The following is a 15401-nucleotide window of genomic DNA, read 5'->3' as shown; positions in this document are numbered from 1 at the left end:
TCGGACTTATCCCCCCCGAAGTTAATCAGACGCACTTGCCAGTTCGCTTTAGTTTGGAAAATACTTAAAAGCCTCGAAACGTTCAGGGCCACGGCCGCCCCCAGATCCCCCTAATTCTGCCTGGCTTGGGCTGTCGGGCGCTCTCGAGGCTGTGGCGTTTATCTAGAACCGACATCGCAGACCTGCAGCCCCGCTCCTCCCCGACCGTAGCCAAAGTTGCCGGACGCCCCTCGGCGACCCGGCCTCGCCAGATGCAGTTGCATAACCTCGCCCCCCGCCCCCGCCCCCGCCTGTCGCCCGGTCCGCTCCCGGCTGCCCCGGCGCATCCTGGCCCCGGGAGCCGCCGAGTCCTGGAGAAGCCCGTTCGGGGGCGAGGGCGAGCGCCTGAGCCGGGGTCGGCGCCCGTCCGGGATGTGCTCTGCCCACGGCCAAGTGCAGCGGGCGCCGGAGCGCAGGCGGAGGGCGCGCGGGGCTCCGCTTACCTTTCGCAGCTTACAGATAAGTCGAGGTCGGTGCAGCGCCTGGCTCGGGCATGTCTCGCCGCGGACCCGGGCAAGCCTGGCGCGGCACGGAGCACTCTGGGCAGGGCATCCGCGGCAAGGCTCGCCGGGCTCGCGCGGAGGAAGCCTCGGCTCCGGAGACTTGGCCAGCTGCGCGCCCGCCGCCCGCCCCCTCCACCGCCGCCGCCGCCGGCCCGGCCCGCCCGGCCCGGCCGGCCGGCCCCCGCGCCGCAGCTCGCGTCCCTCCGGCCCGGCTCAGCGCCGCGCGCGGGGAGGCAGCGGCTCGGCCGGCTCCGGGGACGCCCGCGCGCTCGCTTGCTCGCGGCGCGGCGGAGCCAGCCACAGCCACCCGGCTTCGTGCTCCTCCGATGTCCTCATTTACTGCAATTGTCTTCGGCGAGATCTCCGAGCAGGGGCCGGGAGGCGGGGGCGGAGAGGGGGAGGGAGCGGGAGGGAAGTCCTTGCCGCCGCCCCCGGGTCCCAGCTACTCCGCGGAGCCCGGCGGCCGGAGGACAGGGCGCCGGAGCCGCGCGCCCGCCGCCAGTGCGCCCGGCTGGCACCGAGGCGGGCGGAGCCCCGGGCCCCGCGGGGCGGGGGCGGGGGCGACGCGGGGCTGGGCCGGGCCGCGTGCGTGGGGTGGGGGAACCGGAGAGAGTGGAGCGGGCGGGGGTGGAGGAGCCCCCCCGCCCGCCGACGCCCGAGCCGGAGCCGGAGGAGACGGTGGAAGGAGCCGGCGGCGGCTGCCGCCTGTGCGCAGGGCTCCACCGCGGCGCGTCCTCCGGGTTTCTGGGCTGCAGGCGGCGCTGCGCGGCCCGGGAACTTGTTGAGCCTACCCTGGAGCCGCCTCGGAGCCGCCGCCGGAGGGCGGGGACCCCGCGTTTTCTCTCGGGAGGGGTCGTTGGGGTCCCCGGGGCGCTGGCCGCCTGCTGTGCTAGCCGACCCGGCCCAGCGGGGCTTTGAAATCCAGGAGCGCAGGGGGCTGAGGCGCCTGCCCCCTCACCTGCGGAGTGCTGCCTTGCGGAGGCCAGGGTCAGGGGCTAGTTACCTGGAGTCCAAGCCGGGGTCAGCCCCTGAGGGTGGAGACTGACAGGCGGGCCAGCTGTGACTGGCCTGAGGACTGAAGCAGGACTGCCGGAGGGGTCGGTTGCCCGCTGACATTTGGGAACACTGAGAACAGGGCCGCCTCTGCTCCTCATCAGGACCCTCCCCTTGCACTCACACACATCACCCACCTGCGGATGCCACAGGGCGCGGGCTGCGTTTGTTCCAGGGCAGAGTTGAGCTCACTTGGGGAGGCAGAGATCTAGGATGCACAAGGAGCTACACCTCTCCCCCGCCAAATCCACCAATGAGTAGGTCTTCTGAGCTCCGAGCAGCTGCCCCAGGGGCCTCCCTGATTCCTGGCAGGAGCTGGTGCCTGGACCTGGGACTAGGCATTCAGCTAGCTGCGGGTCTCTTGGCTCCTTAATTTTTCTCAGGCTTGGGGCTTGAAGTTTATTCTCCATGAACATACCTGAGAGTAGCCACATTCATTGGTTTTAATATTTACCAAGGAAGTTCAGAGAAATGTTAGACAGGAGGGCAGTGACAGGCTTTGGAGGGTGAGCTGGGAAGACAATTGCTAATGTCCTTTCTCTCACCCACCTCTTCAGACACAGCTACCTGCCGGTGCACACACCCCTGCCTTCTCACACACCCCTGCTCGCTCATCCCTGAGTTCCTGCCCCTCTCACCAGCCCTGTGCCCGGGTGCCAGCCATTGCTTGGTCCTTGTTCACTGAGCTAACCTGAGCTTAGCTCCATGCTTTATATAGTATCTGTTCTCTATAAATTGCTTTATATGAAATACTTTGTCTATACACAGATGCTTGGAGTGATGTATCCAAATATTACACAAGAAAAACATCTTAGAATCTCCTTTTTGCTCATCCTTTGGGACGCAACTCTACAACCCTTGGCATCCAGATATACCCAGGAAGGGAATCCTGAACCTGTGGATGTAAACTCTGCCCACTGCACTCTTTTTATTATCCCGTTTTAACCTAGATTCCTTAAGTCTAATTTTTAACCTGTTTACTTCTCTCGCTGGTAGTGATGCTGGTGGGGCTGGCTGGAGAGATTTGCCAGGTGATGCCTGAGCAGCCTGGAAACGTGTAACCTCTGTTATGCCTAGGAGGGAACTGATGTTGGGGATGGGTAGGGCTTGGGGACATTTAATGCCAGGAGGGAAGGATTGTCACTGTGGATGCCTCCAATATACCCTCCTGGGGATGGGCTGTGGCTACAGTGGGCTCAGTAATCTCTCCCAGGAGTCTGGGGGAACTTCCTGTAAATCTTGCTTTATTGCTAATCCATAAAAGTGAAATCTGTCTTCCATCTCTTAAACATGTCACCATAAGTAAAGCTGCCAGGAAATCCTGAAATGATGCTGGTGGTAATGGAAAACTAAATTTTGAGGGACCCTGAGTGAACACTGGTAAAGATAAATGCACAAACACATACCAGACAGGACAGAGGAGAGCCACAGGTGGCAACAAGGGAACAGCTGCAGGGACAAAGGTGTTTGAGATCCATGTGATGTATATAATTCTAGGCAGCAAAAGGAAAGCTGTAATTGAGAGGTTAGGAAACTCACTTAATACGAAGAGGAGAATTTAACTGACCGTTTCCATATCATCAAGACTACTTTTAGTCGTTCAGTTGTCTAGTAGACTTACAATTGTTTCCCTGAGTCTGTTAAAATCATTGATATCCCCTTTCTTTTTTGAAGTACAAAAGCATTGGTCTCTTATATTGCTTCATTGCAAGTCTTCGACTTTGCGGATGTAGTTATTCATGAAACCTTGTTTCCCCATACCGTGGCTGTCGAGAGGTATTCCATGTGGGTGCAGTTCATGGGTTATCATGCTCTAATCTTTAAGGCCAGCGCTGTGCTGAGGGCTGGCTGGGGACGCTGGGGATTCAGCTATCTTCCTGCTCACAGACTCCCATGGCATTATGGTTATTTTTTTAATGGATGAGATGTGTGTGTATTTTTAGGGTCTAGAATGAATCATTAGGTTCAGTTTCCTCAGAAAAAGAATTAAAGTTGGTAGAAAGTGGATTCACTTTAAGAATCAATTAGGTAAAAATTGGTGCCTTACATTTTGCTTCAGATTTTTTGCTGGAAAAGATGGACTTGCAAAGGGAAAATTGGCTAGTTTTAAAGGGGGATTTTCTGAAAGCAGAAGCACCTAAGAATAAAAATACAGGAAAGTACATGACAGATAATAGGAAAATATTTGTCTCTCTCTTCTTTTGCCTCCCTCTTGGAAATGCACATGTGTTAGGTAGAGAATTGTTGGATTTTCAGCCCTACAGCTTAGTAAATTTTGATGTCTCAATTTCCACATTACAAAAGACAAGAATATGCAAGTCAAAGATGTACAAAAATGTTCATTACAGTTTTTTTTACATCTGTGTTCCAAACTGGAAATAACCCAAATTTCTGTCTACAGTAGGATGGATAAAAACTGGGGGGTTTATTTATACAGTGGAATACTACACAGTCAGGAAAAGCAGTTATTGCTGGTGATGTGGTAACAGGTGTGGCATTCATAAACCTTATGCAGCAGAAGCCAGATTCAACACTAAATGTCATGTGATTCCATTTAAATAAAGTCCAAGAAGGTGAAAAAGTTGCCAGTGGTGGTAAATGTCTGGACGGTGGTTATTTTTGAGCATCTTGTGTGCACAGGGCCACACTGCTTTCTGTGTATCTTCACGTAGGTGGTTGCACAGTTGGACACATATGGAAAGATTCATCGAGATGTTCTCTTTTCTCCGTGTGCCTCCATTCTGTCTGGGCATTTTCACTGCAATCTTTGCCATGTCTACACCCATGTTCCCCAGTAATCTATCCCATTAAATGAACCAGCTTATCAGTCAGTGAAATTACCTTGTATCTTTTGAAGCCCCTTTCTCTCCAAAACCCAAGCCAAGAGAAAAGAGGGATGTTGGCCGACTTGCTGCTGTAGTAGGTAACGTTCTTGATTAGCTGCATGTTGGAGCATCCTTCTTTGGGAGGCAGCTGCTGAACATCTGTCTGACTCTCAGATGCCACCCTGATAGAGTTCACCTTGGAAATGATTTTCCTGCCTCATCCTTTAATGTTCTGCAGTGGTTGTCAGGTCAGCCTGTGTCTGTGATGGCAGGTTCCACCCTTCAGTTCAGAAGCTGTAGGTACAAATCAAGGAAGCTTAACCCCTACAGAGGGCAGGTAACTCGGGTGGACCCTAATCTGCTGGGGAGAGATCAGTCACATCAGGATGTTTTTCTTTCCTCTTTCAAGAAGACCTAGCACTCAAAGGGGCTCCAGCTGGACCTCATCTTTAGCCTAGGGGACTAGCGAAAAGCCCTCTGAATCTCTCCCTTTATCATGTTCTGCTCAAGCATTTATTGTCTGCTTTCTGGACTGACTTTCTGAGCATAAGAGCCTCCCTCTGTGTGAAGTCCCTTGCCCGTGGCTCTTCCATTGTCCCGGCAACAAAGCCACGTTGCCTCCTGGTGGAAGTCAGAGCTGTGTTTCTCAAGTGCTGGTTCCTGTTCCAGAAGCTCTCCCTACCCCTAGGTTCCCTTCCTTCCAAGATGAGTTTCTGGAGAGGTGGTATATTATCCTGGAACACAATTACGTTTGGAAAAACTGAACATCATGCAGACTAGATGAAATCCCTGGTTTTCTAAAACGCATCATTGTGAATCTCATTTACCTGTAGGAAATGGAGTGGTTTTATTTTTAAAGAGAACAAAGGTGGTTGTAGGTTTTCTTGAACACACCGCGCAGCCGAGACATGAGAAATGGTGAAGGGTGGACGTGCGCTCTGACTCTCTCCCTCCACACTCGGAGCCCCTCGTGTGCAGGGTCTGCAGACCCAGAGGCTTTCCCCTCTCCTAGGTCAGTTTCTACCCCTTTCCCTTAGGTGGATGTGCTGGGAAAATAAATGCACGGACCTCATTTAGCTGACCTTCATTCGGTGAGTCTCAGTGATGGGGTCCATGAGGATTTCTCATTATCCACATCTAATCTACTGGGAAGCAGATCTCTTCCAGATGAGGTGGATGGCTAAGGGGCTTTTCTTAATCCCTGCTGGTAATACTGGCAGTGTTTTTGAGCCTGCTGAAGTCAACTCCTCATAAAACAGGTAATATGCCCAGGCTGAAGAATGATACCTTTGACCAGAATTAGGTTAAGAAGGGATAAAAATTGCTTTCAGATTTCAGTGTCCGCTCTGCTAATCCACTTTGCTGGTGTCAAGTCTACTGATGACCGTTTCTCGAGCTGTCTGCCCTGGTGCACACAAGCCTGGGGTCAGTGTGGGCCGGGCCACGGGGAGGACCGTGGTCTCCCTGCAGCGCTTGCCGTCGGGTATCTGGTACAGATATTCCCTTGTTTGCACTCTTTTCCGCTCTTAGGATTCACAGACACCGGGGAGCGATGGGGGCAAGGAGAGGGAGAAGAAAACAGAACCCCCCTTATTTCACTCTTCTCCTTCTACCCACCCCATTGACCATAATGATGGTCCTCCTTTGTGGGATGTGTCCAGAATGCCACGCACCTGGTACGCCGTGCCATATCTCCCTCTGTCCCCACGAGACGACCATGGAATAGATACTCTTACACTCTCTTCCTAAATGAAGAACAGAAAAGTTAAGTAATTTCTCCAGGGTCACACAGCCAGGAAGTGGTGGTGTGTAGATTCAAATCCAGTTCTGCCAGATGCTACAGTGGTGCGCTGCCCCATTCAGGTTTACTCTTTGCACATCACTTTGAGCTTCGCCCAGGAACAGATTGAGCATTACTGTGTTTGTACCACGCCTTGGTCAGACATCATGGTCCTACTTGAAGACTGGTGTTAACCTGTGGGACCCTCTCCTGGAAACACCAGCTGCCTGTGTCCAGAGCCTCCGGGCTGTCGTGGTGTCAGCTTGGCTCTGCCACAGGACAGATTCCAGCCAGAAATGTGAACTGCTAAAGCCAGCCGCTCATAAAGCAGATCACGTGTCCAGGCTGCCCGGGGCATGTTTTTGACCAGGTGTTGGTTTACCTTTACTCCCTGTCCTGCCTCTGATCACTGTATCAGACTCTGAAGTAAAAACAGTCCCTGGAGCAGCGTATATGTAATCATGTCAAATTTGTATAGCACCTTAAGCTTGTGTAACTTCAGTGTTGTGAGCCCACATTTTCCTCACTGAATAACAACTATAGAAACAAGTCATCACTGCATGTGTTCCCTGTATACCACAGAAGCCCACTTCAGGTCCTCCCAGTGCCGTGCACAATGACCCTGTATTAGGATGGTCTAGTAATGCTTAGTAACGTGGATCACGGATGACGTGGTACCAAGCGACCACCCACTGGGAAGCAAGCATTTTGTTTTTAAATCTTTTGTTTTAAAGAATGTGAAACATTTTAACAGGCCAAGTTCCAAAGGGGAAGAATACATACAGTCTTTAAAAAAGTCCCTACTTCTGTTTGGTGACCTCTAAGGTCACACCCAGATTTTCAGTTCCATGTTTTTCATCAACATTTCTTTTTTTTTTTTTTTCATATTACTGAATCCTTGGAAAATTAAATAGGCCATTACTTTAATTCCACTGCTCTGTCGGGTTGCAGATCCCCCCGTTTCCAATTTGCCTAATTTGTGTTTTGGCACATTCTGGAGCAGCGCTAAACTCTAAACGTGTGCCCTGCCTTAGAAGCTCACTTCTGGGTTTCCATCTGTTAATACCAGTGCACCCTTAACTAACATGAAAGCAATAACCGAAAACATATTTTAACACATTTCTTGTACGAATTTAACTTCTTACAGGATCCAAAGAGAAGAAGACATTTTGGTTTTCAGTGTTACTTTTTAAAATACAAAATTGAGTGCCAGAGGTTCCAGTACATACCATTAGAATGTCGTGCAGACGGCCAAGGTTGACTGGGACACCTGTACCACAGATCCCAGCTCCCTGGCGGGTTCCTGCCCTGCTTCTGAGCTCAGCAGAGGGGAGGGGCCCTGATATCCCAGGTCACGAATTTCATCCCAGTGAGGGAGGCAAATCCTACAAAGCTTTTTTCTTATTGATGTTCATTCGTTGGCTCTTTCATTGGAAATTAAAAGAAGAAACTTGAAAATCAGGGCATTTAAAAAAAATAATGAATTTGACTTGTGAATTTGGTCATCAAGTCACCCAGAAGATGAAAGACAATTAGTGGAGAAACCTGTTACTCTGTGTCAAGGTTCAGGGGACTTTTCACTTTTGTGTCTGTGTTCTCAGTGTGGCACCCAGTATTTGTTTCAGAATTTGTTCAATATGGAAAATGTTCCCGGGGGCTTGGGCCTTTCAGCAGTCAGGGAGTCTTCTCGAGACGGAGAGCTGAGGCCCGAAATGGTCACCACGTCCTCATTCATCGTGATTTGTCCCCTCCTGGCCCATCTTGTGCTTTACATCTCTCTGCCTACTTGAATGTGGATCACCTTGTTGCGTTTGATCAATGCAGAATTGTCCTTTTATGAGGGTGTCTTGGGCTGTGAGCAGTGTGCCCTACAGTTCTAGTAGATGAAATTTATTGATGATTTATTTTGTTCCCTGAATCCAAGTACGAAAATGAAGAAATTTATTTTAATGGTCCTTTTTCTCCTCCTCTCCCCAGCAGAGTAAATATTGTCACATGAAATTGCTGATGACACTTCCTAGTCCCTTAGAATAAGAGTTGTGATTCATTCACACCATGAAAATAGTGAAGAGCCAGCATCTTCACCCGCAGATCCATCAGCTGTCGGCCCTTTCCTTGTTTGGTCCCTGGGTGTTAATGAACATCTTCACTTCTGGAGTCTTCTCTGCTGCCGACTCCGTCGTGGACTAGGGACGTGGCTTCTGGATGTCAGGCTCTGGGTCTCAGCCCCGGGAATTCCACGTTCGGGCTCTGTGGTTGTGAGCGAATCGCAGGAATTCAATTGGGTATTTTAGACAACCCTCATAAGAAAATGAACAGATTCAAGCCACTCTGCAGTTTGGTAACCACCTCTTCCCGGTCACGTAAGTGGCCCAACTCCGAAGCCCACAGCTCAGGGCCCGTGGCTTCCCAAGGAAATGTTTTCCTTTTGCACCTCAGGCATATGCTGGGTTCTTTGTTGAATTCTTGCTTTTCCGATGGACGAGCATGCTTTGTTATACTTACAGGACACTTTAAAACATCGCTGTAGCGAAATCAGCTTCAAGTGTGACGCATATGGCAAGTGTTGAGACGTGTCTGATGTTTGCCATGAAATGTGAACAAGCTCCACTAAAGCAGAAATAATATCTATATACTGTGTAAAATGCCAAGATCGCCCATCGACTTCTTTATTCTTTTTTTCTTGACAAGCATGCATAATCTCTACATTTGAATACAGAATAGAGCCAGTGTTGTAAAGGAGTTGTTCATCCGTGTGTGTAACTCACTTTAAGCAAACTCCTTATATGAAAGTGTGTCTGGGCAACAGGTAGGCTGATAGCTTTCACTTTACCAAATGCGCATTTTGATTAAGGTTCCTTTCGGATAATTACTGTCTCTCATCCCCTTAGAGGGATTCAGTTTGTCAAAAATTACTTCATACTTGACTTCGCAGGACTGTGTCTTTTGCATCAAATGTAATCAATGCAAAATCGACTCTTGTTCAGACACATCCGTCCTTGGTTATACACGCATTCTTGTTGACACACAGGTCTGAGTACACTTACACGCTGGAAATTTCTGAAATTGTTTGTGGTGAGTTTCTGTCCATGTTCTGGGAGTAAGGTAGTCTGGACACGGTTTGGGTTTTCAGAGCAGAACGTCAGTGTTCTCAGTTCACTAAAGTCCCCCTCTGTCCTCGGGGTGGCATTTAGTCAGTGTGAACCAGAGCTAAGAAAGAGAAGTGGACATGTCTCCCACAGGACCAGGCGCTGCTGCGTACTTTGCAAGTTCTCTCTTACTTTCATCCCCTCCACAATGTTACGATGTACAAACATGTGAATGTTAACGTGATGTGTGAATCGAAGGGCTGGTTGGGTAGCATCTTGGAAGATTTTTTTTTTTTTTTGCCTACAGCACTTTTCAAAGTTACAATAAATTGGAATTTGCTAAGGTGTTCTTAGTGCTTCTACAGGCCTTGTCCAGTTGAGTTTATTCCTGTTTTTACAATAACCAACACTCTTCCGCCCCTAATGTAAATAGACTTACTGGCTTATTAAATATTTGATGTAAATATATGCTGATTTATTCTGGATCATGACAAGCCTTGGCATCCTGGGTCCTGTTCTCCATGAAATGAAGGCAGGTTTCGGGTACCCTCTTTCTTCCATTCACTGTTACTACATTCTGGACCTTCATGGGGAACAACAAAACTCTGCCACCCTCGTTTTCTAGTCTTCATTGAGCCAACTCTCTTTATGTCTGTCGGTTCTTCTGTGCTAGTCATGGTTCTAAGGCAGCTTTCATAAGGCAGGACTTCGTCTTCCTAAAAGCTCTGTGAACCTAGGTTGTGGTTGTCAGCACCATGTCAGGTGAGGAAAGCAGCACAGAGAGGTCAACTAACGGGACTGAGTAGGTCTGGAATCTTGACATCAGAACCACTACCAAGAAGTTGTGGGTAATTAGGAGTCTTCTCCAGAAATATCAGAGAACTATTCAGCTTCCGGTGAGGCAAAACATAGATGTTCATGTGTGTTTTCAGTGTATGCCTGAATGGACCAGCACACTTTGGAAGACCTGGAAGGACTGTCCCTTTTTCCCCCAGGAAAACAAAGCATCATTTGTTCTTGTATGTTGAGAACATGGGTGATTGTCACATTTTGGGCAGCTGACTTGACTACCTCATTTTTGTTGGGAAGAATAGTTTATAGTAGGGATTGCAAACTTTTTCTTAGAGTTACATAATGAATATTTTCAACTTTGTGGGCCATACAAAACTCATCTTTGCTGTCAAAGCAGGAAAGGAGCATAGACAACAGGTAAATCAATGAGCATGGATGACTTCCAGTAAAACTTTATTTATAAAACCAGGAAGTGGGCCAGATTTGGCCCACGGGCTTTAGTGTGCTGACCCCAGGTTCATAGTATAAGTTGTTCTGAAGAACTCTGATGCCATATATAGGCCCACATTTTAAAGGACAAATTAATAAAGCAATTGATTCATCACAAGAAACAGTGTTTTTCCCTTTTGCTTCTCACATGCGTTGGGTTCTAGGTAATATGACTGCATCTGAGATTTGAGCAGGATTCGATCAGTATATCCTATCAAGGATGACTTCTGGTGAGGGATGTGGTGATGGAGCTGTTCGTCTGTTAGTATTTGAGTAACAGACAATAATTCAATGCCTCAAGATTCACATAGTAGGAAAAACAAAACACAAAGCAAAACAAAGAATCCTGGAATGGCAGCGTCTTTGTCACTGAGTACCAGAAAGATTATGCTTCGGTGGTTATGGGAATAGCCTAGTTATTGGGATCAAAAGGCAGTGGTCTCTTCAAAGGGAAGGTGTGTGTGTCTGGGACTATTGAACTTTCACACCCCCGGAGAGAACACTATATACTAAGTCAAGATAAGTCAACACAAGATGATACTGAGCAATTATTATTGGATTTTCATCTATAGCTGATTTATTTAGGTGCTTTATGAAACCAAATGGAGTATCTTTGCTGTAGGCTTTTAATACAGGAGCTATTATGGTTACTGATGTGATAGATATATATATAGTTCTAGTCATTTCCAAACAGTTAAGATAAATAGTTAATTTTCTGTAATTGTTCTTTGTACCCATAAGAAAAATGATTAAGTGTTTTTCACTAAAGGATTAATAACCAGTCAAATATCATAATTACTGTTATATTATTCTTCAAGTTCAAATTTATCAGGGAGCAGAGATGTCGTGTCCTTCTATCATTTTTTCAAACCTGCCAAAAGTGTGACACAGTGATCACTGTACTCAGTAAACTTCATTGTGTATTGTCTCCGCTCTTTGAAATTTGTCAGTATTATATTATCTGTTGGTATTTTGTGGTACTCTCGAAAGACATGAGATAAACTTTTAATTTAGTTTTATATAGCGACACTTTTGTGCAGCCTGTCATTAGGACTGCAGGCTGCCTTATTATATTCATTGAAATCAGTTTATTGTGCGTTGTGCTGTGATTTACCAAGCGGCAGTTAACGTCATCTCTCTTTGACGACAGCCACATGTTTACCTAGCAGTGAAGATCTTAACCTATCACCCTGCATTTCTCCCAAGTGTGTTTCATGGAAGAAAGCGCCTTGGGATTTATCTTCTCCCTCATGACTCTTGGAAGCACTGCGATGCCTTTGAATATCCAGAGGCAGTTCTTTGGTCTCAGACCCTCCTTTAGCTGACAGCGAGTGGCAGCTCTGAGAGCTAGTTTTCATTTTCCTACTAAGGTTTCACTTGGTGAGTCAGAATGTTTAACACACAGAAGTTAAGAGAAGGTTGACCTTGCCTTTGGAGTTTAAGAACAAAAGCGCAAGCAAGAGTGTGTTGTGTGTGTGTTCTAGGGCTTGATTTGGGCTTTCGTAAAAGAAGGCAGAATCTGGGGTCGTTCTGTGTGGGAAAATCGCGTTCAAGACTCCCTGAAAGTTGGAGAAAGGAGCCAGGGGTAGTAGAAGCTCGGGATGGGGTTAGCCCGTGTGTGCTTTGGCGACCAAGTCCTGACTCGCCTGGACTTGAGGAGAGGACAGATTTCACCATCACTGTCAGAACTGAGAATCTGATACCCTGTCTCGTTCAGTGTATCCCCACAGCGGGTAGGCTTAACGGGAGTACCCAAAGCTGCTCCAGTTTTTTTCCTTGGTTGGCGCTGCCTTTCATCGTATTTATTTATTTGTTTGTTTGTTTGCTGAAGTCTAGTTGATTTACCGTGTTGTATTAGTTTCTGGTGTACAGCATAGTGATTCAGTTATACACACACACACACACACATACTCTTTTGCCTTTCATTTTTAAATGATGGATTTGCAAAATAGAAAAATAGTACAAATACAAGAAAATGATTCACACCAGTCAGCACTCCATCAAATTAGTTGTAGGAATAAATATGCCCCACGGCTGGGACAATTAAGTGTTCCATGTAGAATTTATCGGAAGAACTTCAGAGAGACCCAGGGATGGCAGCTGCCGTTCTAAGGGGTGTGCCCGCCTGCTCCTGTCAGCGCTGCACCCAGACAGGCAGACCCTCAGAGCACGTGAATTCCCCGGGGCCCCCTCCCTGAGACTTCTCATCTTAATTCTAGTTCACCCTAGTAGGGCCTCAAGGGTTTCAGTGTCCTCTCTGCTGTTTTCCAAGGGCATGGAGACTTGGCTTAAGGAATTCCTAAGCTTGGCTTCTGTGCAGCTGGTATAAGTCATCATTCCCGCTTTATAGTCACTCAGACACATTACGATACTATGCCAAGTTTTTTGTTTTTTCTTTTTTGCAATCAGAGAAAAAAAAGATTTCTATCTCAGTTCCTTGGTTCCCTCGCAGCGAGAATGAAATTTTTTATGAAGTCTTAAATTTGGTGGTTATTGTCCCATTACCTCTAGAAACTACTTTGTGAGGACTGCATTCTGCCCCCTCCGACCCGCGCTGTGGGCACCGTCAGCGCCCAGGACGCGGCCCCAGTGCTCATCCCGGGAAGCACGGCCCCTGCTCCTCTCTGCCCAAGTCTCCATGGAGGCCCTGGATCGCCGAGGAGGTGACGTGAGGCATTGGCGTCTCTGTAAAAGGGCCTGTGCCTGAGAATCTATTTCCAAAGATGGGGGACCCAGTACAACCGGAAGCTAATGCAGTCGGAAGGGGGCTTTCTGAGATTCCCGGGAAGTAACTCTCAGGTTGAGCCCAGGAATCCGGAAACGCAGGGCGCGCAGGAGCTAAGTCAGGCTGTTTGTTTTTTCCCTCCTGCTCCGCTTGCTTGGCCTGTGATTCTGCTGTCTGTCCCGCGTCGCACCTCCCTGATGTAGAGGCCCTGAGTACGCGGGGGCCAGGCCAGCTCTCCGTCTCCCTGCAGTAGCCGGGCTGCTGGTTCCAGGTTGGGAGCAGGATGACCTCTACTGGTCTCTCTCTTTTTGTTCTCCTTCCCCAAGGATTCCTCAGCGCAGGAAAACTGAAAGCACAATGCAGATTCTCTCCCTCTGCTGCCTTGTCTTCGGCGTGACTGAAGTTCTTTAAAAGAGCGAAATAAAAGAATATTCTTAGAGTTGATTTTGAAATGTGACAAGGGCTTAATGACTGAATGCATTACAACCAGCGGCCCTTGGCATCCTTTCTTGAGCTCCAGCTGGGCTGCCCAGCCCTGCCCACCGTTGCAGGAGGGGCAGCTGGGGAAGGCCAAGGGCACCTTGCTGGACAGGCGGGGTCTGCCTGTCTCCTCCATTAGGGAGGGCGTCTCTCTCGTCTTGCTCGGTGGGTTAGCAGTCCAGGTGCGACCAGGCCCCTTAGGAGGAGAAGCGCTCCTCCCCAGCTTGCGCCCCAAGACCCGCTACTGGCCTTCGCTAGGCCGGCTTCTGTGTCTCCTCTGTTCTGCCTTTCCAGGGGACTGTGGAGGGACTGCTGCGCCCTATTTGTGGATCTGGGGTCTTGAGGCAGTGTCTGACCAGGCTCAGGTGCTCCTCAGAAGCAGAGCTGTCTACGTGCTTTCTATTGTTGTTATATTTGCCTCTGACATGTAACAGCTTTCAGTTCTGAATTTTTTTCCAGTCTATTTTTTAGAGCACTTTTAGGTTCACATTGAAATAGAGGGGAAGGTACAGAGATTTCCATTAACCCCCTGCCCTGCCACATGTACAGCCTCCTCCCCGACTGTTAACATCCCCCACTGGAAGGGGACGCTTATCACAGTCGATGAACCTACGCTAACACATCGCGATCGCCCAGCGTCCACAGATTACACGTTCTCACTCGTGTTGTACGTTCTGTGGGTTTGGGCACATGTAGAATGACACATTTCCGCCATTATAGGATCACACGGAGTGATTTACTGCCCTAGAAATCCTCTGTGCTTTTTATGTTATCATATTTGCCTCTAACATTTAACAGCTTTTCTTACTCAGTTTTTTTTCTTTCTCTGTCTCTTCTTTTTTTTGGCAACGGGAGGTAATTAGGTTTGTTTGTTTATCTGTGATGGAGGTGCTGGGGATTGAACCCAGGACCTCATGCATGCTAGGCACACACTCTACCACTAGGCTATACCCTCCCCCGTCTTACTCAGTTTTTATACATTGATTTTTTTTTTTCCCTTAGTAGAAATGATAGATTTAGATGATTGGTCAAGTAAAAACAATTCAGGCACCATACTTTTTATAAAAATATAATCAAAAGTAACGCACGTAGTTGGTTAAAAAGGAAGGTGGCATAGTCGGGGGTCCACCTGTCCTCTCCAGCCACCCCCTGGGTGGAGCCATGAGTCCTCCCGGGCTGTGCCCCCCGGCACAAGCTGCTCCTGTGAACACTCACCCTCTCCTGACTCAGGCTCTTTGCCTTTTTCACATGGGTGAGAATCTGGGAGATTATCTCCTGTCCTTGTCAACAAGTCTGCTGCATGTTCCAAAGGACTACCGCGTGTGCCGCGATTCCAAAGTTTGAAAATAGCGCCATTTAAAAAGGCTGAGACTCGCAAACCAGATTAAACTTACTCTTGAGACCGCAATGTTTTCCTCCTCCAAAGAGTCCGTGATTTAGAGAATAAGCACATTTTGCAAAAGTAGTCAAAACGGGTTTTATCTTCTCGATTTGTAAAATTGAATTTTATCTCATTTGGCTTTTGAAAAACACCCACCCCCCGTGGGTGCGTCATCTTGGCTCTGTGCATTTCCTGAAGGAAGGAGGGCTATTTACCATCCGCTCACTGATTGCTCAGTCGTCTTC

General features: G+C 48.4%; 2 protein-coding genes across 7 annotated transcripts in view; one reads left to right on the top strand and one right to left on the bottom strand.

The window, feature by feature from the left end:
• Positions 1-685, bottom strand: part of INSYN2A (inhibitory synaptic factor 2A) — a 59373-nt gene extending 58688 nt beyond the window's left edge. For 2 of the 5 annotated variants that reach the window (XM_074373403.1, XM_074373402.1), the window contains exon 1: positions 483-684. The gene's annotated coding sequence lies outside the window, so the exon portion shown is untranslated. Of the gene's footprint in view, positions 1-482 lie in introns of all 5 variants that reach the window. The other 3 variants (XM_074373405.1, XM_074373404.1, XM_074373401.1) reach the window with 2 other exon arrangements.
• DOCK1 (dedicator of cytokinesis 1) overlaps positions 1-15401 on the top strand; it is a 484307-nt gene that overhangs the window by 253765 nt on the left and 215141 nt on the right. The gene's annotated exons all lie outside the window — the stretch shown is intronic.

The sequence above is a fragment of the Camelus bactrianus genome, chromosome 11, assembly GCF_048773025.1.
Source record: "Camelus bactrianus isolate YW-2024 breed Bactrian camel chromosome 11, ASM4877302v1, whole genome shotgun sequence".
In the NCBI taxonomy this organism is placed as follows: Eukaryota; Metazoa; Chordata; class Mammalia; order Artiodactyla; family Camelidae; genus Camelus; species Camelus bactrianus.
The sequence above is the reverse complement of the archived record's forward strand: the minus strand, read 5'-3'. Positions and strand labels throughout refer to the sequence as shown.